The sequence below is a fragment of the Chionomys nivalis genome, chromosome 6, assembly GCF_950005125.1.
Source record: "Chionomys nivalis chromosome 6, mChiNiv1.1, whole genome shotgun sequence".
In the NCBI taxonomy this organism is placed as follows: domain Eukaryota; kingdom Metazoa; phylum Chordata; class Mammalia; order Rodentia; family Cricetidae; genus Chionomys; species Chionomys nivalis.
The window spans coordinates 53,535,619-53,558,561 of record NC_080091.1 but is presented as its reverse complement, the minus strand read 5'-3'; positions in this window follow the sequence as shown (position 1 = coordinate 53,558,561).

Below are 22,943 nucleotides of genomic sequence, written 5' to 3'. Positions count from 1 at the left end.
TAGAGAGGAAATGATTACTGTGGAGTTACTAAACTGTGTCCCAATATCATTTATTCCTAGTAGTAATTTCAATTGTATTATGCCCCTAATATTTAAGTAGTTAAGAATCATGGTATGTCTTTCCTTCCTCTACCTAGATCCTCTATTTATGGGGATGTCTTACTTAAGGTTGCTATTGCTGTGATGGAACGCCATGACATGGCACTCTCTGGTTTTACTTTCATAAGGCACACATTCAAAGAAGGCCTTGCTTCCACATATCATTTGTTAACCTTTTGACAATCAATAACTTGGTAGTTAGGATTCCTCTATACCTTCTCCTGTAGTTCTTGCCTTTAGTTCATGTCCAAACTTTCTTTGATGTTGAACTGTGATGAAAGCCACATCATGGGCTTTCCGGCCACACAAAAATATTTAGACTATAGCAATAGGAATAAAGATACAAACACATACTTCTGACTATTCATCAAGACTGTATTCTAAGTAGTACATAAATAATGTCACTTAATCCATTTAATAGCCTCATGATGTAGTTATCATTGTTTTCTACTCCAAATTTGATGATTAAAATACTGGATTTGAGATTAGACTAAGCTCAAAGAGGTAGGAATTGACTCCAAAATACATGGTTGAAAGTATTGCTACTGATACTTGCCATGAGTGGAGGTAGAAGAATTTGAAGTCTAGTTTGGATTTTCATTGTCTTATCTATTATTCTATTTTTATTTCATTCCTTTGGCTAAAATAAATTATCCAAAAGAAAGCTTAGAAAAAAGTAAGAGAAAATGCATTTCAGTTTATGCAACTAAGTAAAAAGCCATTATACAATAATATTGTTCATTAAAAAACATTCATTCAGAGATGTAGAATTGCAATGCCCACAGCTGTTTCTTTCCTGGAGTCTCTGAAGAGTTAACCATACCTCCTTTGTTGAAAGGCTTGGGACATGCAAATGTGTAGACTGGAGTGAAATACCCTGATGCATATTAAATTAAAAGAATCTTTTGGTTTGCAATCACCTTCAACTCATTGCCTCTATTAATCCAGTGTGACTGTGAGGGACAGCAGTTGAAGTAGTTAAAGTGTCTCTCAAAAGTGTTCAACACTTGTCAGCAACCTCCTAATGAGTGTGATGAAAACGGGTCTTCAAGGTCATCAGCCTTCCAACAGCTGTTTATAGGTCCTAAAGATATGATTGTTGTTACACTGTCTATAAGAGAATGTGATTGCTTTTTGTAATTCATGAAATCTTTCAAGATTCTGTTAGAACCTCTGCAAAAGACACATCAAGGAAGAAGCTTCATTTTACTTCATAAACAGTAATTACTCCGGCTTCATGAAGAGAAGGGTAAACAAGTAGTTAAGAAAAATAGTGAGACAGATACTTAGGGTGATCTTTCAGAAAGGACACGATGGGCTTTTGGGCTATGATAATGAATAGAGTGCAACCATACTTAGGAGATGAACACTCTGAGACTAACTGATGAGTTAGGTGATGAGAGAAAGTATTACTCGACAACTTTTCTATCTATTTTATGTAGGGCAAGTGATAATGACAATGCCATTGATTGGTTAGGAAGGAATGGGAATGGAAGAGCTGTGTGAGCAAATTTTTGTCAACTTGACATAAGCTAGAGTTATCTGAGAATAACGACCCATGTTTGAGAAAATATCTTCATAGGATTGACGTGTAGGTCAGCCTCTCTGTGTGTTTGTGTGTGTTTCTTAAAAATTAATTGATGTGGGTGATCCCTGGCTATTGTGGGCTATCCCTGGCCTGGGCAGGTGGTCCTGGGGCTTAAAACATCAGATTGAGTAAGCCACAAAGACAAGTCAATAAGGAACATTCCTCCATAGATTATGATTCACTTCTAGTGTCCACGTTCTTACCTGCCCAGGTTCTTCATGCCCTGACCTGCTTTGTTGGACTACGACATGGATATTTAAGATGAAATAAATCCTTCTACCTCAAGTTGCTTTTGATAATGATGTTTTAACACAGCAATAGAAATCCTAATTATAACATGGTCATATGAACATTCTGGGGAATAGGATAAGTTCCATTATACATTTATTACTCTCATTATCCTTGTAAGATTTCCAGGTAGGGAATTCAAAATAGCAAACCTGGGCTGCATTTATCCTGTGTTGTTCCAAGTTTATTCAAAGTTTTTATACCATGAGTTATTTTTGTCAGTACTACCAAGATGCGTGGTAATTAGAGAGGCCCCTCTTACCCCCGTCTTGCACATTGAAGCAGCTATCCATACAATTAAAAACATATTTTGAGGGATATAAAGTGTTCCCCAGTGCTCAGAATTAATATAACATTAAGAAAAGTAAACATTAAAGTTGTTGTGGAGAATTGGTATGGATGCTGTCTAGGATGACACGATGCTCTGGTTGGATGCTAAATTGTTGAAACAGCTCTAGTTATAGTTGGAAGTGGTAATTAGAAGCATAAAAGAGGTAAAACCCTGAAGGACAAATGAGTTCAAGATGATGTGGTGATTAGGACAAAAGCACTGGGTGCCAAATTCTATGCTCCAGCAAGTTCACCATCCCACTTCACAAAATGATAATAGAGGGCAATTTAATTAAAAGATAATGGAATAAATTAAGAATGCTCCAGTATCTTCATGTGCCTCAAGAGCATACATTTTCACCTCATAAAAGTCAACCCAGGAATCTTTTGACTCAAATTGCAACAGTCTATAAATACCACACATTTAGGGCAAAATATATTTAAACAAGACTGGTAGAAATGTTTGCTTAAATTGTTCTCTCCGGTGGGAAGACAGAATTTTTCATTTTAAAACTAACTATGCAAGTTATGGATAAAGAAAAGAAAAGAAATAAAGTTCTCTGCAAATTTTACTCTACCAACTTCTTCAGAACATGGGATTTACTTACTGTCTGATTGCCAAAGTGGCAAGCACTGTGCTGTGGCATAAGTAGTGACTGAGGTCATAGCTTTAAAAACTAACCCCACCGAAGTTGGTGTTTCTTTTAGTTTGACCTACAGCTTGGAAAACCCAGAGATATTATCCAGTCTGATACGACACATTGGTTGGGACTCAGTGCAGAGTCCTACACCTTGCTGAACAGCTGTTAGTCTGCCTGAGTGCCTTTGATTACAGACATTTATACCTCATAGTTCTGGGCCTAGATCATAGGACCTTGTACAGTTTCTGTGTTTCATTGATAAGGGTATTAATCTTCTTCATGATGTTCAGCCTTATGACCTTCCTAATACCAGCACATGGAAGGTTTCAACATGAATTTAGATGAGGCAGAGGTGTCATCTATAATGACTTTAGGCAAGTTAATGAACCTTCTCATTCTTCAGCTTTCTCAGTGGGTAAAAGGTATGCAAAAATAATGTCCCCTACCACCCAATGCTTCTTGTGTGGAAAAAATGGAGTGATTAAAGGAAAGACCTTCAAAGTACATGGTTCATAAGAGTTCTCAATAACTCTTAACTGCTATTAAAGCTAAACATGATTTGGGGCAGCATTCAGTTCTATCTTCATGGACCCTAGACAAATCTTGCAATTACTAAGCTTCTGGGTAAATGTTCCTGATATTTTCTGATAGTTAGGTTCCTTCTCTGTAGTTTAAAAGGGTGGATAATTTGCAAGGGATCATATGGTATAATGCATAGTTCAGCCATATTTCTCATCCAGATAATGTGTACTAACACTTCAGTTTAGGGTTGTGTCACTATTCTTGGTTGCCTCTGTCCCCAAACATCAAGTGTTGGCAGCAAAGTTGCATGAAGTATTGTCCTTTAAGAGGCGATTAGGTGACCAATATACCACACACATTCACGGAAAAAGGCTGTGCCAAATGAACAGGCTCATAATGAGTTCAGCTCCTTATTTCCTCTTGTACATGTTTCCACCCATTACTCCTTCTAGCATGTCATGAAGCAGCAAGACAGTTCCCCCAAATTCAGTCCTCTTAAGTTGTGAGATAAATATAATCATATTGCTTTGAATCAATCAGAAACCTAACTAAAAAGGAGACTGCATATATGCTAATTTCATTATCACCAATTTCTTGGAAATCCTATGTTCATTATAACATAACACAAAGTGATATTGTTCCTTATAAAGGTCTCTGTTTTATTATGTACCTCTTTCTTCTTCTCCTTTAATATCTTGGAATCATCCAAAATATTTGTTCTATTTCAGATAATGCATTGATAATTTGATACATGAAATTTTTGAATTCCTACCCATATTTGAATTCAAAGATCTCTGTTACATTCCCCCAATATTTTACGATCTACCCTCCCTCTAGTATTTGAAGTATAGAGAGGAAGATTGAGAAATTCTTGCTGTCTGTACTTGTTGATATTTACAGAGAGAGCCCATGATCCACTTGGAAACACTTACTTTTGAGTATGTTGTGCTTTTAATTTCCCTGGAAGGTAGAATTTTACATCATTAGGACGCAGGAGATCCCGGTATCTCCATGGTCCTTCACAAAGTGGCATGAGGATCCCTAATGTCCCTTGAATGCTCCATTGACCTAGAATGAGCTATAATCATTTCACTACACTCTGCCCACATGGGCAACTCATTGCCTTCTTGTTCTCCAGACATATTGGTACTTGCCTCTGATCAGTTATGCTACTAAGTTACACTTTTTCTTAGAGACAATTCCCAGGGGCCCTGTTTATATGCTTTGGCGGTACCATAGGGCACGGGTACCTGAGTGTTCTTCAGCCAAGTGGCCAATCAGAATGAATTCGTTTGTTTAGTCTGAGTAATATGAAGGAGCAGAAGAAGGAACTTCTATACCCACCCCCTCTTTCTTTCTCCAAAAATACTCATCAATTTTCAGTGGACAAAGGGAAAATGGTGTTCTTTATAAAGTAGTATTTTTATTTTTCAGAATATCTTACCTATATACAATGAATTTTGATCATGAGCTGATATTCCCTACACTCTCTATCATTCATATTGGATTCCTTCTCACATCTTATACCAAATAGTGTCGTCTTTTCTAAAAATAACCTACCAAGTCCTATGCGTATATTGATGTAGAGACATCTACTAGGCATCATAGCCAGGACATTCCTTTTATGAAAACTAAATCTTGTTTCCCAGAATCAGTCAATTGCCAGTAGCACCTCACCTTGTGTTAAGACCTTATGATATCACCAATGCTGAAATAACGGTTGGATTATTCCTGTTCTGAAACTGTTTTCTTTATATGACAGAAAAGATATACTCAATCACAACTTCTCTGGTGGCCTGCATAAGGCTTTCACAAGATCAAGGTATATTATTTCTTATAGAACCCATTCCATTTTTTTTCTCGGTACATATGACTGTGTCTGATCTTAGATATAAATGACAAACTGGAGTTGTGTTACTCAGTATGTTGATTCAGCTTTAAGCTATATGAAACCTTTCACTGGCATGTAGGATATATGACTATAATCACTTATGACTACATTTTCTGAAGATGTTTAGCAAACCTTTCTTACCTAAGCCCTTGGATGCTTCATATAACAATTTATTTATGATGAGAGCTTATTGTAGATTTTTGTTTCTATGTGTTTTTCATTAATCAAGTCTCTGAATTTGTACATCTATTTTTACACTCAGCAATCACTAGTTGAACTACTGTGTTGTATAGGATTTTTCAAGATGACAATATGCACCTGGAAACATATTATACATAGTATGCATACTTTCAACTTGTTCTGTTCTGTGCTGTCAGAAGAGACTAATATAGACTATGTAATTTATAATTAATAGAAATGTACTTGACTCATTAGCTCTGAAAGTCACTGAATGATCAAGAGGCTGGCATTTGGCAAGGGTCTTATTCTAGCATTGATCTATGGAGAAAGTACAAAGTTAGAGAATAAGATCAAGAGGGTACCAAACTCATCCTGCAGTAAAAAGACTCTCCCACAATAATGAACTTAGTCCCATGATAATGGCATTAAGCCAATCAAACTCACAGCCTTCTTGTTAGCACTCTATTGAGGATATGGTTTCCAACACTTTTGGGGTTTTGGAGATGCATTCAAACAATAACATCCATTGAATGAGAGGCTTACAAATGCAAGGTTATAGTGTAAGAGAAGTGGAGATTTCTTCTATTTTTTATAGCTTTGAAGCCCGTTCTGGAACTAGCTCTTGTAGACCAGGCTGGCCTCGAAGTCACAGAGATCCGCCTGCCTCTGCCTCCCGAGTGCTGGAATTAAAGGCATGCGCCACCATCGAAAGCAGTAATCCTCTGTGCTTTCAACATGTTAGAGGGTTTAAGGAAATATTTTATTAGACAGTCATGTGTGGAAACTCTTAACAGGGAAGAAAGCAAGAGTTTCTAAACAGAAGTATGGAATATTCAAATTACTGAAAATATTTAGGATGGCTAGGATGTAAATATGAAACTGTGCTGGAAACACTGGAAAATAGATATTAGTGAATTAAATAGATAGTATAGGTCATGGACACGATAGTAAATCTGTAACTAGTGAATGAAAATCTTAGGAATGGATAGCCCACCATAAGTAGATACTGGTATTAGATGGATTAAGTAGCCATACTCCCCTTTGAGAGGAAGTTCAGTTTGTTATTACACTATTTTTCACATGGGAGGTAAGATGGAGATTGAGGAATGAGTAATGAAAAGACTGTCTGAGAAACAGCATTCCTTTGCTTCTTTGTTTTAGTTTGATTTCACGGTTCCTTATAAATCTATCCCTACCCCCATTTCCTTCAGTATTTCTTCCTCACTTACTTGTCCCTCAGCGTCTCCCCAATGACCTTGTGTTGATTGAGTTTGCTTATCCACAAAGGTAATTTTAATTCTTTTGATGAAAGAAGAGCCATAATTATTTAGTTACTATTTTCCCCAGTAGGGCCATATTTACAACGTTTAAATTCTCTATGGAAACATAAACTCTGCTTGAAGTGGTTATACTTTATTGTGTAAATATCAATAATCAGATGATGTCTTTTCTAAAATAACTGTCTTTGTCCTCTGTGTGCTATGTACAAGACATTAGACTTGCAGTGATTCGATTGCCTTGAGCTAGTGACAACATACTTTTCTCTGCTGAACTGAAAATGTTTTTACCTTGGGAAATATCACTGAAGATGACAGGTTGCTGTCATGTTTTGAAGGCATAAATACCACTTCGAAACAATAACATCGTATGCAAATAACCCAAATGGTTTGCCCTTAAGGTTCTCTCAGGGAAGCTGCATTGTCTTCAAAGGGTCAGAGTGCATCTTACAGTTAAGTTTTTTCTGGCTTCTTAGAAGATCTGACAGACCTATGTTAGAAACTGGGTAATAGCGTCACTTTCCACGACATCTTTGTCATCTGATAGAATCTATACAACTCCTTTGTTGAAAGAAACTGGGCTAAAGTCTGTTTTCATCTTTTGCCTGTTTTCACATAGATGAGACACCAATGTCATATCTGTGTTTAACCTCCTTGTCTAGCTCTCCAAATCTTCCTCCCTGTCTGGGTCTGATGGACACAAGGACTCAGCAGAATGAAATTTTCAGTACCAGTATTTAAGCCAAAGTTTCTGGTTTGTTTACCTTCCTTGTGTGGCTGTCTAAAAGAGATCTAACTAAAGAAAAGAAGAAAGGTATGGATTTGAAAGCACAATTACCAAAGTGATTCTGATGAAGATGATGATAAAAGCTAATGAGAAGTTAGTGTACAGCATGGAAGGGCTCAAAGGTTTGCCTCTGTTGTGCTCCCACTTCCTACAGGCCACTGAAGAAATGCTTTCAGTAAAAGAAGATATACATTTGGTTTTGTAATAACTTAAGTCCTTGCAGGTATCAAGAATCAGATCTAGATTTCAAAGTCATATTTTTCTGATTCCATTATGTAACAGATAAAAGATTGAGAATTATGTAATATGAGCACCTATTTTTTTTCTCACTTAAAATAGTTCTTCACTTCACTTAAACTTGAGAACCAATTGACTGACTGACTAACATAAAAATTGTACTATCAAACTTCCTATCAAACAAAATTGTTGACTCATCTTTTTCCTTTCAGCAAACTGCATTCCCTATAGTAAATAAACTCTCTGGGGCTCATTTTCGATTCAGTATATTAAAGACATAGATTTTTCCTTTTGAAATCAATTGCTCTTTAAAAAAAAGTAGTGCCAGACAACCTATGCTGGAGAGGTTGTGTGGTAAAGGGAACTCTCCTGCATTGCTGGTGAGAGTGCAAGCTGGTACAGTCTGTTTGGATATCAGTATGTCGATTTCTCAGAAAATTAGGAAAGAACCTTCCTCAAGATTCAGTAATACAACTTTTGAGTATATATCCAAAGGATGCTTAATCATGTTATAAGGACATGTGCTCAGCTATGTTCATAGCAGCACTGTTTTTCGTAGCTAGAATATGGAAACAACCTAAATGCCCCTCAACTGAAGAATGAATAAGAAAAATGTGGTACATTTACACAATGGAGTACTACACGGCAGAAAAAAATAACAACTTGATATTTGCAGGCAAATGGTTGGAGCTAGAAAACATAATATTGAGTGAGGTACCCCAAACCCAGAAAGGCAATTATCATACGTACTCACTCATAAGTGGTTTTTAAACATAAAGCAAAGAAAACCAGTCTACAAATCACAATCCCAGAGAACCTAGACAACAATGAGAGAAAGGCATGGATCTAATTTCTACATGGGAAGTAGAAAAAGACTAGATCTCCTAAATAAATTGGGAGCATGGGGACCATGGGAGAGGGTTGGAAGGGAAAGGGAGAGGAAGGGAAGAGAGCAGAGAAAATGTATAGCTCAATAAAATTAATTAAAAAAATTCTATTCAGTAGTAAGCACTCTTGTACAACAATCTGTTTTATTGGTGTTTGGTTGATTACTCTTTCATAATTACAATGTGAATAACATGGACATGTGGATGTTTTTAGTGATGTGTTTGAGGTTATGTTGTTTACCTTATCATGGTTTTCAAGTACCTACACTAATGAAAATGTTACAACATTATAAAAATATCTGTCACTGCAAATGCAGATATTTTGAGAAAAATCAATTTATTCCCCCAAGACACAGCTAAATGAGAACACTTGTCTGCGTATGCCAGGTCCCTAGGTATCAAAAATATAAGCTACTGACTGACCAAAGAGGGCCTTGACACTTCTGCATGTTTTCTGCATGCAGAACTCTCAGGAAGTTCCTGTTATTTTCTGTCGTCTGCCTGAGCTAGGAGCTCTTGTAAAAGTGGATGGAAAGGCCAGTGAAGACAACAGAAAAGTGAAGTTGTAAGAGATCATTTGTTGGAGGAGTGAGCTGAACAGCTTCACTCCTCAGTGCGGAACTGAGTGAGGATGTTGAAAGACTTCACATATCTACACTGAGACAGTTATTACTCATTACACAAGTCTGGTAGAGTTGTGCTCTTCCATAGCAGGGCTGTCCTTCCCGTTTGGTCTGATATGATTTGTGTATTCCATTTGGAGAATCACAGCAGTGAAGTTGGGTTATTAGTGACAGAAGGGAAGTTCATTTACTAACGTAACAGCCTTTACCTAGTCAATTGCCACGAGCCAATGTGTTTGATGAAGCATTGTCTCCTCTATGTCACAGGTATGTCATTTCCTAGCTCTTCACAGAGATAGTTTTCCTTTTCTAGTAAGCGTTATCTTTGTTACAACTGAATGACCGTTCAATAGATTCTGAAAATCAATCCACTAGGCCACCATTATTCATTCCAACAAATTTACTAGCATTTCTAGTGGAATTTGCCAATTAAAGCAACAAAGGAACTTTAACCTTTAGTGACGTCAAAGAAACCTTGTAGGAAAGAAAAGTTCATTACCCAGTATGTCTCCTGTCAGACAGATTTGAAAGCAGATTAGTTTATTGCCGTTTGATCTCATACAGTGCCCTGCTGGGAACAGCTCTGTTACCTGGGTCTCTGATAGAGAGGCGAAATGAATTTCTATCCACGAATTACATTTCCAGCTCATTTAGACTCTGCTGCCACAGTGTGGTGAAACATCAGATAGAACATCAGCTTTAGAGCTATCTTTTGTCATTTTGTTTCAAAAAAGAAAAAACATTTGTTTATTGACAAGCCCCTTAAAAATAGCTACAAGTAAAATAAAAAGCTCTCAGATAAAGGGTAATACTAAGTAAAATTGTTAGTTTTGGCTAGGAAAGTGATATTAGTATAAACACTTGATTATTTGAGAAATGACCTCAACTCAGAAATATAATCATTTCAAGAAGGATGAGATGGAGTGAGACAAATGAGCTTCACTGATGACTCTATAAAATCTCAGACTTGCCACCCACTTCCTGCCCTTTATTTTCACCTTTCTTTCTTCCTTCTCCTTTTCCTGACTTTTTTGTTCCTTCCATCTTCCCCTGGTTTTATTTAAAAAATTGTGGAATTCTTTTTTTGCATGGCATTATGGTAATTGTTATTAATATAATATTAAATTTAGCTTTGTCTCTACAATAGTAAATAATAATGTAAATAGTAGTAAATAACATAAATAATCATAGGAAGTCATATATTCCCTGGTGATAAAGAGTGGTACAATGAAGGTTAGACTGTGAATCAGGGCTCAAAGAGTTGTTTACAAGATGTTATGAGATCCCAAGGGAGAACTTCCAAAGATGTCATTCCAGTTATTTATGGTCAGTTCCCAACACATTGGTTTGTGAGTTTCAAAAATGCCTTGTGGCTGCAGCAGTAGAAGTCAGAAATTCTATTATACCCCATACAAGGAGAGTGATTGTTTGGTTAAAGGCTACTGAAATTTATAGGGCTTCAGGAAAAGTCATTGCCAAATAGAGATTTTCTTATACTTTAATGCTTGGAATTTAGGACAATTGCAAGTGGTTTTGATAGAAAGGTGGAAATCTTTCCAATTTTCTCTGAAAATACATTTTATTTTGAATATGTATCTTTCCTTGCATCCATAATAATAAATTGTTATTTATTTATTTTTCAAACTTTACAAAAAACAATATACAGGACTGAGGTTATCCATCCATTTGTAAAATTAGAATGCAAAAGTATCTTGATTCAAAGAGCATGTAAATGGAGCTGTAATATTCAGATCTACCAAATTTTAAGTCATTAAGGTGAAAGCTCCACCATAACTTACTCCTTTTACTATACTATCTTCTACTATGGAATGATTAAAAAACTGTTTCATAATTAACACACTTGGAGGCAGAATTAGAATACATAGTTGGTTTGAGAGATTTAAAGAATTGAAAAAACTTCTTTGCTAAAAATGTTTATGCACAGTTAAATGTCAGACTATTTATATTTGTTATTAGCAAAATATCATGGAAAATAATAAGAGGAAGTCAACATATGAACTGCATTTATTAAGAAGGCAAGGCTTAGAGAATGCAAACAACTCTTCAAGGACTCAAAGCTAGTAACTGATAGAGACTTAGATAAAACCACATCTCATATTTTTCATTTCAGTAAAGGTATTGTTTAACACACACACACACAAGCACATGAATATGCACACACAAACTGTGTGTATGCATATATACATACATAGAGGAATTTTAAATAAACACATACAAATGTATATATATAGAGATATATGTTTATTTTCAAGAATAAACTAGAAATCTATAGTGTCAATGGAGTAAGTACAAAGATCTTAATTTAAAATCTATAAAATACATTTGCTTATCTTTGAAGTATACATTTTTAAATTGAGTATATTTAATATTCCATTTTTAAGAAGGTGAGAGAAAACAGTGAGCTAATTGAAAAGTCAGTAATCCAGGAAATTCTTTTGAACTACAAGTAATTAGAGCCAATTTATTAACATCGGTTAATAAGACTCAATTAACATATTGAGTCTTTATATGATGTGAAACAGATTGTTGTCATTCTTAATTCCACAATCCCGAGAAATGAAAGCTAACCTAGGAAGGTGGGGAGAGTAGTCTCAAGCTTGGTTGGAGCTCAAAGATGAGAGTGAAGTGTTGCAATATTTGGCAGGTTTTAAGACAGGAACAAACATGTAATTGAGGCTTGTGCTCCACTGTCTGTGGACTTTGGTTCAGTTCCTTCATCTACAGTGGGTGTAATAATGGTATCAGGACATGTGGTATTTTCGAGATTAATCTCAGTGGTATCTATAACACTCTAACAGGTGAATGCTTTCAGTGTGAAGCACCTGCTTGCTAGTGTTAGCCATTGTTATCCCTAGAAAGAAAAGGATAAGCAAGATGTTATAAGCCATCATATTGTCTATCTATACTTCAAGAGTAAGTTTAGATCATAATAAGTATGGGATCTTGGGAAATAAGGTAACATTACTAATACAATTACTACACTGCTGAATAGAGTCTACTCGTTGAAAGTCTTTGTAAGATACTAAGAGCTTCTCAAATGCTGGTTAATGTGTTTCTTTTCTTTCCTTGTGCCGTAGATGTTATTTATTTAAATTTGTTTATTATTTGTGGTACAAAATGAAATAAAATATGCTTACTAGTTCTGATATGCTTTTGTAGATCAGAAATACAATGCAAAAACTCAGATTAGTACTAGCACGGGCAGGCATGCAGACTCATGGTGAATAGACAAAATGATGTTAAGGCTTGGGGAGTAAAATTGAAAATTACCTATGAAGAATGCACTCACTTTTAAGGAACACAGCAATTTACACTGGAGTAAATTAGCAAGTTGATATGCTTTTATATAGCATTTTGAAGAAGATTGTCTCTTAGTCATGATAGACTCACATCACTCTGTTGTCCTGTACTGTTCATAGGGGTCACCTCATCTTTTTTAGCATGGAGACCAACAGTCACACCTATGGTGTTATGCATCACTTGGGTAGAAGGAAATCAATAAGCCTGGAACCAATGCCAACAGAGGGAAGGCCTTCCTTGCGTCCCTCTGCAAATTATTAACTTCTAGAGATTCAGATAGAGCACATGGATTTAGTCAACACAGAAACTGTGAATATATAGTGGGGCATGGCAATACTCTGAATAAAATTGTAGTTATGTAAATGAGGAATGTTATGGTATGTGAATAACAAAGTAGATATCCTAAATGCACGCTGCAGTACAATATTCTTCCAAAAAGCATGCAGGAACTCCTTAAGCATGAATCTACAGGCACTTCTAATGAGCCGGGGGTCTAACCCCTGGTGCATGTGTGTGCTTGTGCACATGCTACCATGTTGGAACTGACGGATATGGATGGAGAAGAGGAGATGAAGATTTACAACTATTTGGATTTAAAGAATGGAGTCAGATATTACCTTTAGCTAACTGTTGTCTGGAGAATCATATCAGCCGCAATTGATGGGAAGTGCCTTTTATTACTGTGTGCATAGTAAAAAAAATCCTATTGGTCCTTATATATGTTTCATTCTAAACTCTAGGGCAGATGTCCCAGTGCTCAAGTGTCGTGTTACGTGATCTAGAGGAGATTGCAACTAGAAGAGAAATTTGACAAAAGAAACCATAAGGTCTAAGTAAAAATGTAAACATCTTGAGCCAATATGTATTTTTACCTATAGGCTTCTATATTTCCTATTAAAAGAAAAATAGATATCTTAAGATGCTCCCAACTGGTAAATTGCATACATTATAATGATTTTTTTTTCTCCAGAGATTCTAAACTTTCATTGGTCTTATACACAAAATGAGCCTGAGAAACTCTAGAACATTTGTTAGTGGGCAGTTGAAAATTTCTTGATACTTAATAATGCTGAGCATTTGATTTTGTTCAAAATTTTTGTTGAATCCTGAATAGAAGGGACAGAAATAAATATCTATGGATTTCCCGTTATGTATATTTCTGCTTGTCAGAGAGTTACACAGATAGTTTTTTGTTTATACTGCTGACCATAATTTTCACAGTAATATCTGGCTTCCACATAGCTAAAACACACAGTCCTGCAAGTCAATATCCACCTCTTAGGAATTTCTCCTTTCAAGGAATAGTATTTGTCTCCAGCGCCACCCAGTGACAAATGTTTTAATTGCATTGATAGAATCAGCCTTGTACATCCAATGCACAAATTAAGGTCCTTATACAGCCAGAGTGTCTGAAACATTACTGGTACTAATTGGAACTTGCTGTCTGTGTAAATGTGAACTCTAATCATTGATGGTATTCACAGTATTTCAGAATAACATGAAAATATTTGAACTGGTAGCCAAATATATTGCTGAAATTCACTTCACCTTTTTTCCTTACTATTTTTCTGTTAGCTAGTAGAGAATTTAAGGTTGTCATGAGTAATCATTTTTCATTTGTAAAGTGTAATCCTCATTGGTGGTATTAATTCTGTAGTTTTGCTCAGTTTGCTCATTTGTGAGAAAACAAGTGTAATTAAGCTGACATCATCAACGACCATTCAAAACAGCATGTAGTATTAGGTGGAGTGGACAGAACTAAATACAGTTTGTGTGAATAGTTTGAATCACAGAGATTCAATGGTGGTTTAGATTTCAAGTATTAAAGGTCTTATATTCAGAATTCACTAGGTAATAGGCAATGCTTTAAGAATGCTTCATTTGTCTGCCTACTTAATTTTCACAGAAATACCAAGAAGCAAGAGCCATTAGTATTATTGATTTACATACCATAGAACATATGATCTGAATGTCTTATCCAGTGTCCCATGTCTATATGAAGGCAGAGTTAGCATATGAATTATTACAGGTCAGCTCCTTTGTCTACTGTCATAGCTGTTTTTGTTTACACTTTGATTTTGATTATTTGTTTTGGAATGATGGAGTTTCTAATCCCCAATTTACAATTTTGCTGCCCTAGTGAAAACAAAAAGACAGTAAATAATAAAGATCTCCATAAACTTTAGAAAGAACACCCACAGGTAAATACTTGAAGGTCTGCCCTTTGTAACATAGCACACTTGTTTAGCATTTGGTTATTAAGTTCTTATAAACAATTTCAGATGTATATAACAATCAATGTTCTTTTTAATACATGTATTTAATTAAATTGTAATTTCATAGTTTACTCCCTTCCTTCTCCTTCTCCTCCCCACTCCTCTTCATCTGCTAAATTCATTGTTAAATTTGAGGTTTCTTAATTTTTATTACTAAACATATTTGCATATGAGAGTAAAAACATAAATACAACTTGCTTGGTTTATTTAATATTGCTTGTATGTTTTGTGTTGCTGGGGCTGACCACTTGGGATTGGATAACAGTTTAGAGAACTCATCCTTGGAGAAAACTAATTTTCCAACTCAGCATCTTTAGTTGTCTGTAACTCTACGTCTAGGGGTGGATATGTGGGATATCCCACATCGATGTTGGCATGTCAACTGGTGGTGTTCCTGTTTGGGTCTTGTTTAAGGTGCTACATTGCTGAAATTTCATGAGTGTGACTACCTGTTCATATCTATAAGGTAAAAATCTTCAGTTGACTTCCTGGTCCTTTAGTTTGTTAGAATCTTTCCATAATTTGTTCCATAATATTTTCTGAGCTTTAGGTGTAGTGCTTTTGTTGTAATCAAATAGTGCTAGGCACATCCTTAATCATTTATTCTCTGCATTTTGATTACTTATGTGGCTTTCTGAAATTGTCTTTGCCTATGGTAAAAAGAAGTTTCTTTGCTAAGGGTTGAGAGCTACATAAATCTGTGGATATAAGTATTATTTAGAATATATGTAATAATTATGATTGTTTAGGGAAGTGGCATAGTAGGTTCTTAAGACCCATAATCTCACTAGCTACAAGTATTTGGTGGTTTACTATATCAAGCGTGCTTTCCATCCTGCTGGGTCGTAAGCCCAATGAGAGAGCTGTAAGTCACCGGCAAGATGCAAAGTGCCACTACTTCACCAAGAAGGATATCTGACCCTGCTGACCATGCAGGGTTCACAGGAACCACAACTAGATAGGACTATTGACTACTTTCTTATCTAGGAAGTTTGAATGTCAAATTCTGATTCTACAACTGAGAGTTCTCAGAATAAAGCTGTTAGGTGAGTTCCAACTTGAGTCCTCTGAGTTCTGCCTCTTAACTTAGTGATGTTTCAGCAATAGAAACTCATCTTCAGCCTCTAGGAGGCAACTAAAGGCAACAGCTATAGCCTATATTGTTCTGAGAGTCTTTTCAACTCTCCTGACCAATAACTGAAAAGGAAGATTTATTATGCCTGGTATGGAAATTTTACTAAAGTCTATGGCTTTTGAAGGGCCATTTTCAGCCCAAATTGGCATAACTTCTTTTATACATGCATGCATACACTTATATGTATTAAATATAATCTTATAAATATAAAATATTATGATTCATTATGACTATTTCAAAAATATTTACTGCTAGCCGGGCGGTGGTGGCACACGCCTTTAATTCCAGCACTCAGGAGGCAGAGGCAGGCAGATCTCTGTGAGTTCGAGGCCAGCCTGGTCTACAAGAGCTAGTTCCAGGACAGGAACCAAAAAGCTACCGAGAAACCCTGTCTCGAAAAATCCATATATATATATATATATATATATTTACTGCTTTTTCTTTATCCTTCCTCCCATCCTTCTATTGACCTGTCTTTCCTCTCCCAATTAAAGCTATAACTTGTTTTAACCATTTTTCCCTTCATATACTGTGTGTTATTTAGCCTCTACTTATTTAGAAACCATTACAATTGAGAAGTACCTCAAGGATACTAAGATGAATGACATTCATAATTTTGTTTTTGAGTATTCATATTTGGGAGGATTGTATCCATAAGTAAAAACAAAGAAATGATATAGATTAGGCGTAGATAAGAAAGCCATCTATTTCCACGTGATCTTGGAGGCAATGACATTTAAGGAGATTTGGGGGGAGTAAAATGGAATTTATCACTGAGAAATATATAGAAGGGACAGTGGGCAACGTTTTGTAATTAAGAAACACGGTGACATGACAAAACTATTTCAATGTTACTGAATTTAACACTGGAAGAAGAGTGAGACGTAGCAGAACCTCAATGAAGCAATCATGAGGTTCTTTTATAACCCAGACTGAACTCAATTTCTTACCATCCTGTATGTATCAATGTGAAAATGCTATTATTTATTACCAGAGGTAAATTGCTTGTTTGAGCAAGTTACGTTGTTACTATCATTCTTTCCCCATAATATCATAGTTTTCTGTGATAGCATGAATTCTATAAGGGAAAATCTATGAAACTTTATAGTTCACTTTCCTAAACCAGTGGCATACATGAGAATGTCCTCTGGTCCATGTCGTGAAGATCAAATGCATTTATGTATGTGATCCCATTTTAAATCCAGTTTGTCCCAGATAGATGGGGCTTTACAGTGACCATCAGCGACCTGATCTCAAGTTGTCAGGTCATTCAAAGGTTAAAGCACAAATATGTTTTAAGTAAAAAATTCTCTTAGTGATTACATCACTAAAGAAGGATAGATTTATCTACACGACTGGCAATATCCCATAAAAGACATAAATCCCTTTCTCTCAACTTCAGAAAATACAATTACATTTCTTTAAAAAAAAAAAAACAAGTAATTTGGCCTGGAGAAATGGCCCAGAGGCTAAAGAATCGTTACTGGCCTTCCTGGGAACCCGAGCTTACTTTCCAAAACCCAAACTAAGTAGGTGACTTATAACCACCCGCATCTCCAGTTCTGGGTACCCATCTCCCTCTGTAGGCCTCTGCAGGCTCCTGCCTGCAATACTCATAGCATACACACAAGAGTAGATATGCACACAGATGCATACATTTTAAAAAATAAGGTAAGATATCATCCTTAAATGACACCAAGTTAGAGTGACAGCACAAACACTAGTCTCTGACACTCATAGCCTGTATACTCCAGCTGGATATAAACTTGTACAATATGTAATGTTAAGTGGATTAAGTCACCCAGGTGACATTAAAATAAACAGGTTTTAATACTAGCCAGCTGGGAGTGACAATCTCTGCAGTGGAACCTGGGAATCAGAATCTTTTTCTTCTACTTTTTAAAATTTGTGTGTGTGTGTGACTATTTTATATGAATACATATGTGCATGCATGTTTGTATGTACAACTGGACATGAATGTGCCATAGTGCATGTGAAGGTCAGAGGAGCACCTTAGCCTCCCTTACCTTCCACTTTGTTTGAGACAAAGCATGTGCCAGTCTAGCTTCTCAGGGTTTTCTTGTCCCCATCTCTCCTATGGCCATAGGAGAACTGGGATTACAGATGGTGGCACGATGTCTGGCTTTGCATGGGTTCTAAAGATCAAAATTAAGTCCTTATAATTTAAGAGAAAGTGCCTTACCCACTGGAAGTCTCCCTGAACAGATTCGCATTTTATACAAATACCCTAAAATATTTTGAGCATTTTCAAATTTGAGAAGCTCATTCATACCGGAGATGCAGGGCTGGTTTAACATATGCAAATCTATCAACGTAATCCATCATATAAATAAACTGAAAGAAAAAAACCATATGATCGTTTCATTAGATGCTGAAAAAGCATTTGACAAAATTCAACATCCCTTTATGATAAAAGTCTTGGAGAGATTAGGGATACAAGGGTCATACCTAAATATATTTAAAGCTATTTACAGCAAGCCGACAGCTAATATCAAATTAAATGGAGAGAAACTTAAAGCCATCCCACTAAAATCAGGAACACGCCAAGGCTGTCCACTCTCTCCATACCTCTTCAATATAGTTCTCGAAGTTTTAGCAATAGCAATAAGACAACATAAGGGGATAAAGGGGATTCAAATTGGAAAGGAAGAAGTTAAACTTGCATTATTTGCAGATGATATGATAGTGTACATGAGCGACCCCAAAAACTCTTCCAAAGAACTCCTACAGCTGATAAACACCTTTAGTAACGTGGCAGGATACAAGATCAACTCCAAAAAATCAGTCGCCCTCTTATACACAAAGGATATGGAAGCAGAGAGAGAAATAAGAGAATCATCACCTTTCACGATAGCCACAAACAGCATAAAATATCTTGGGGTAACTCTAACCAAGGAAGTGAAAGATCTATTTGACAAAAACTTTAAGGCATTGAAGAAAGAAATTGAAGAGGATACCAGAAAATGGAAGGATCTCCCTTGCTCCTGGATTGGGAGGATCAACATAGTAAAAATGGCAATTCTACCAAAGGCAATTTATAGATTCAATGCAATCCCCATTAAAATCCCATCAAAATTCTTCACAGATCTTGAAAGGACAATAATCAACTTTATATGGAGAAACAAAAAACCCAGGATAGCCAAAACAATCTTATACAATAAAGGAACTTCTGGAGGCATTACCATCCCTGACTTCAATCTCTATTACAGAGCTACAGTAATGAAAACAGCGTGGTACTGGCATAAAAACAGAGAAGTCGACCAATGGAATCGTATAGAAGACCCGGATTTTAACCCACAAACCTATGAACAACTGATTTTCGATAAAGGAGCTAAAAGTATACAATGGAAGAAAGAAAGCATCTTCAACAAATGGTGCTGGCACAATTGGATGTCAACCTGTAGAAGAATGAAAATAGACCCATATCTATCACCATGCACAAAACTCAAGTCCAAATGGATCAAAGACCTCAATATCAATCTGAACACACTGAACCTGATAGAAGAGAAAATGGGAAGTACCCTACAACATATGGGTACTGGAGATCGCTTCCTATGTATAACCCCAGCAGCACAGACATTAAGGGCAACATTGAATAAATGGGACCTCCTGAAACTGAGAAGCTTCTGTAAAGCAAAAGACACTGTCATTAAGACAAAAAGACAGCCTACTGACTGGGAGAAGATCTTCACCAACCCCGCAACAGACAAAGGTCTGATCTCCAAAATATATAAAGAACTCAAGAAACTAGACTTTAAAAGGATAATTAACCCAATTAAAAAATGGGGCACTGTAATCCCAGCACTCGGGAGGCAGAGGCAGGCGGATCTCTGTGAGTTCGAGGCCAGCCTGGTCTACAAAGGGAGTTCCAGGACAGGCTCCAAAGCTACAGAGAAACCCTGTCTCGAAAAACCAAAATAAATAAATAAATAAATAAAAAAATGGGGCACTGAACTGAACAGAGAATTCTCAACAGAAGAAGTTAAAATGGCCAAAAGATACTTAAGGTCATGCTCAACCTCCTTAGCGATCAGAGAAATGCAAATCAAAACAACTTTGAGATATCATCTTACACCTGTCAGAATGGCTAAAATCAAAAACACCAAGGATAGCCTTTGCTGGAGAGGTTGTGGAGAAAGGGGTACCCTCATCCATTGCTGGTGGGACTGCAAACTTGTGCAACCACTTTGGAAATCAGTGTGGCGGTTTCTCAGAAAAATTGGGATCAACCTACCCCTGGACCCAGCAATACCACTCTTGGGAATATACCCAAGAGATGCCCTATCATATGACAAAAGCATTTGTCCAACTATGTTCATAGCAGCATTATTTGTAATAGCCAGAAACTGGAAGCAACCTAGATGCCCTTCAAACGAAGAATGGATGAAGAAAGTGTGGAATATATACACATTAGAGTACTACTCTGCGGTAAAAAACAATGACTTCTCGAACTTTGCATGCAAATGGATGGAAATAGAAAATACGATCCTGAGTGAGGTAACCCAGACCCAAAAAGAAGAACATGGGATGTACTCACTCATAATTGGTTTCTAGCCATGGATAGGGGCCACTGAGTCTATAATTTGTGATCCTAAAGAAGCTAAACAAGAGGGTAAACCCAAGGAAAAACATATAGATATCCTCCCAGCTATGGGAAATAGACATGACTGATGGGCAAAAAATTGGAATCTTGGGGGTGGGGTGGGATGGGGATGAGGGGTGATGGGGAGAGAAAAGTGTGAAGGAGAGGATGAGGGGAACTGGGGGAATCGGGGTGATTGGGGATAAAGGAAGGTTGGATAGGGGAGCAGGGAAACTCATACCTTAGGTAAGGGAGCCACCTAAGGGTTGGCAAGAGACTTGAACTTGGAATGGCTACCAGATGCCCAGGGCAATGTCCCCAGTTAGTTCATTGGGGCACCTGAGGATAGGGAACCTGAAATGAACCTATCCTATAATCATACTGATGAATATCTTGCATATCGCCATAGAACCTTCATCTAGCGATGGATGGAGATAGAGCCAGAGACCCACACTGGAGCACCGGACTGAGCTCCCAAGGTTATAATGAGGAGCAGAAGGAGAGAGAACATGAACAAGGAAGTCAGGACCATGAGGGGTGCACCCAACCACTGAGACAGGGGGGCCGATCTATTGGGAGCTCACCAAGGCCAGCTGGACTGCTACTGAAAAAACATGGGATAAAACCAGACTCTCAGAATGTGGTGGACAATGAGAGCTGACGAGAGGCCAAGGAGAATGGCACAGGAACTTTCATCTGGCGATAGATCGAGAGAGAGACAGAGACCCAAATTGGAGCAACGGTCTGAGCTCTTAAGGTCCAAATGAGGAGCAGAAGGAGGGAGAACATGAGCAAGGAAATCAGGACCACGAGGCGTGCATCCACCCACTGTGACAGTGGAACTGATCTATTGGGAGCTCTCCAAGGCCAGCTGGACTGGGGCTGAATAAGCATGGGTTGAAACTGGACTCTCTGAACATGGCGGACAATGAAGGCTGATGAGAAGCCAAGGGCAATGGCACTAGGTTTCGATCCTAATACATGAACTGGCTTTGTGGGAGCTTAGCCTGTTTGGATGCTCACCTTCCTGGGCCTGGATGGAAGTGGGAGGACCTTGGTCTTCCTGTAGGGCAGGGAATTTGGACTGCTCTTCAGTATCGAGAGGGAGGGGGAATGGACTGGGGGGAGGAGAAGAGGAGTGGGGATGGGGGAGGGGAGTGGGGGGAGGGGGCAATGTGTGGGAGGAGGGGGAGGGAAATGGGAAACGGGGAGCAGTTGGAAATTTTAATTAAAAAAGTATAAAAAATAAAAAAATAAAAAAAAATTTGATCAGCTCAAAATCAAATTGTAGGTTTGGGATTATGTATTCACATATTAGTAACTCTTACATAGTTACATCAACACACACACATGATGACTGCAAAGCAACCTATGCTAGAACAACACTGATAATTTATATAACCAAATATTTGTATTCACAGATCATTTTTAAAAAAAAAATAAAGTATCTCTCACAGAAATCCATTTCCAAAAAGTCTAATAATAAAAACAAAGCAGCTGCAGCTAGGCCTGAGAGGAGCGCAGCAGCCAGTCCTGGGAGGACAACAGAGGACTCTGGGAAAGGGAACCTCTCAGTTCATTTTGCCAGACATTTATTTTTTTTTAACCTTCTAACATTTGTAAAGTAAAAAACAGAAAGGAAGAAAGGAAGGAAGGAAAGAAGGAAGGAAGAAAAAAAGGAAAAGGGAAAGGGAAAAAGTCAAGTTGATAGCATATTTTTAAATACCTTAGACATTAATGCATTCCTAGGTATTTCATTTTCCAATGTTTGAGAAATTAAAGTACCTTGTGAACACTCATTCTTTTGTGTGTATGTAAATGAGCACATATATGCAGAATGGTAAAAATAAATATATAAAACCAGATCAATGTGTTACTTGAAAGATAAAAGAACCTTTTGAAATAATGATTGCATTTACTAACTCTGAAACCAAAGGATCTATGTATCCATTTTGGTGCTGTATTTCAAACTGGCTGCATAGATGTCAGTTTTGATTAGCTCCCCGCAGGTACATTAAATCCATCAGATTGGATGGATACTGAGAAAAGCTCTCTGAGATCTCATGCTACAATGTTTCTTACATTATACCCTAATATTTTCCTGCTTTATACAAACTTAGAATTCAATATTTTACAAATAGTGGTAGTGTTTAATTTCTATATGAAGAACTCGTCATTTATTTTTGGTTCTTTCTCAAAGATTTATGTTGAAAATATATCCCCAACAGTGTCACAAAGTCTTGTGAAATTTGGATTGT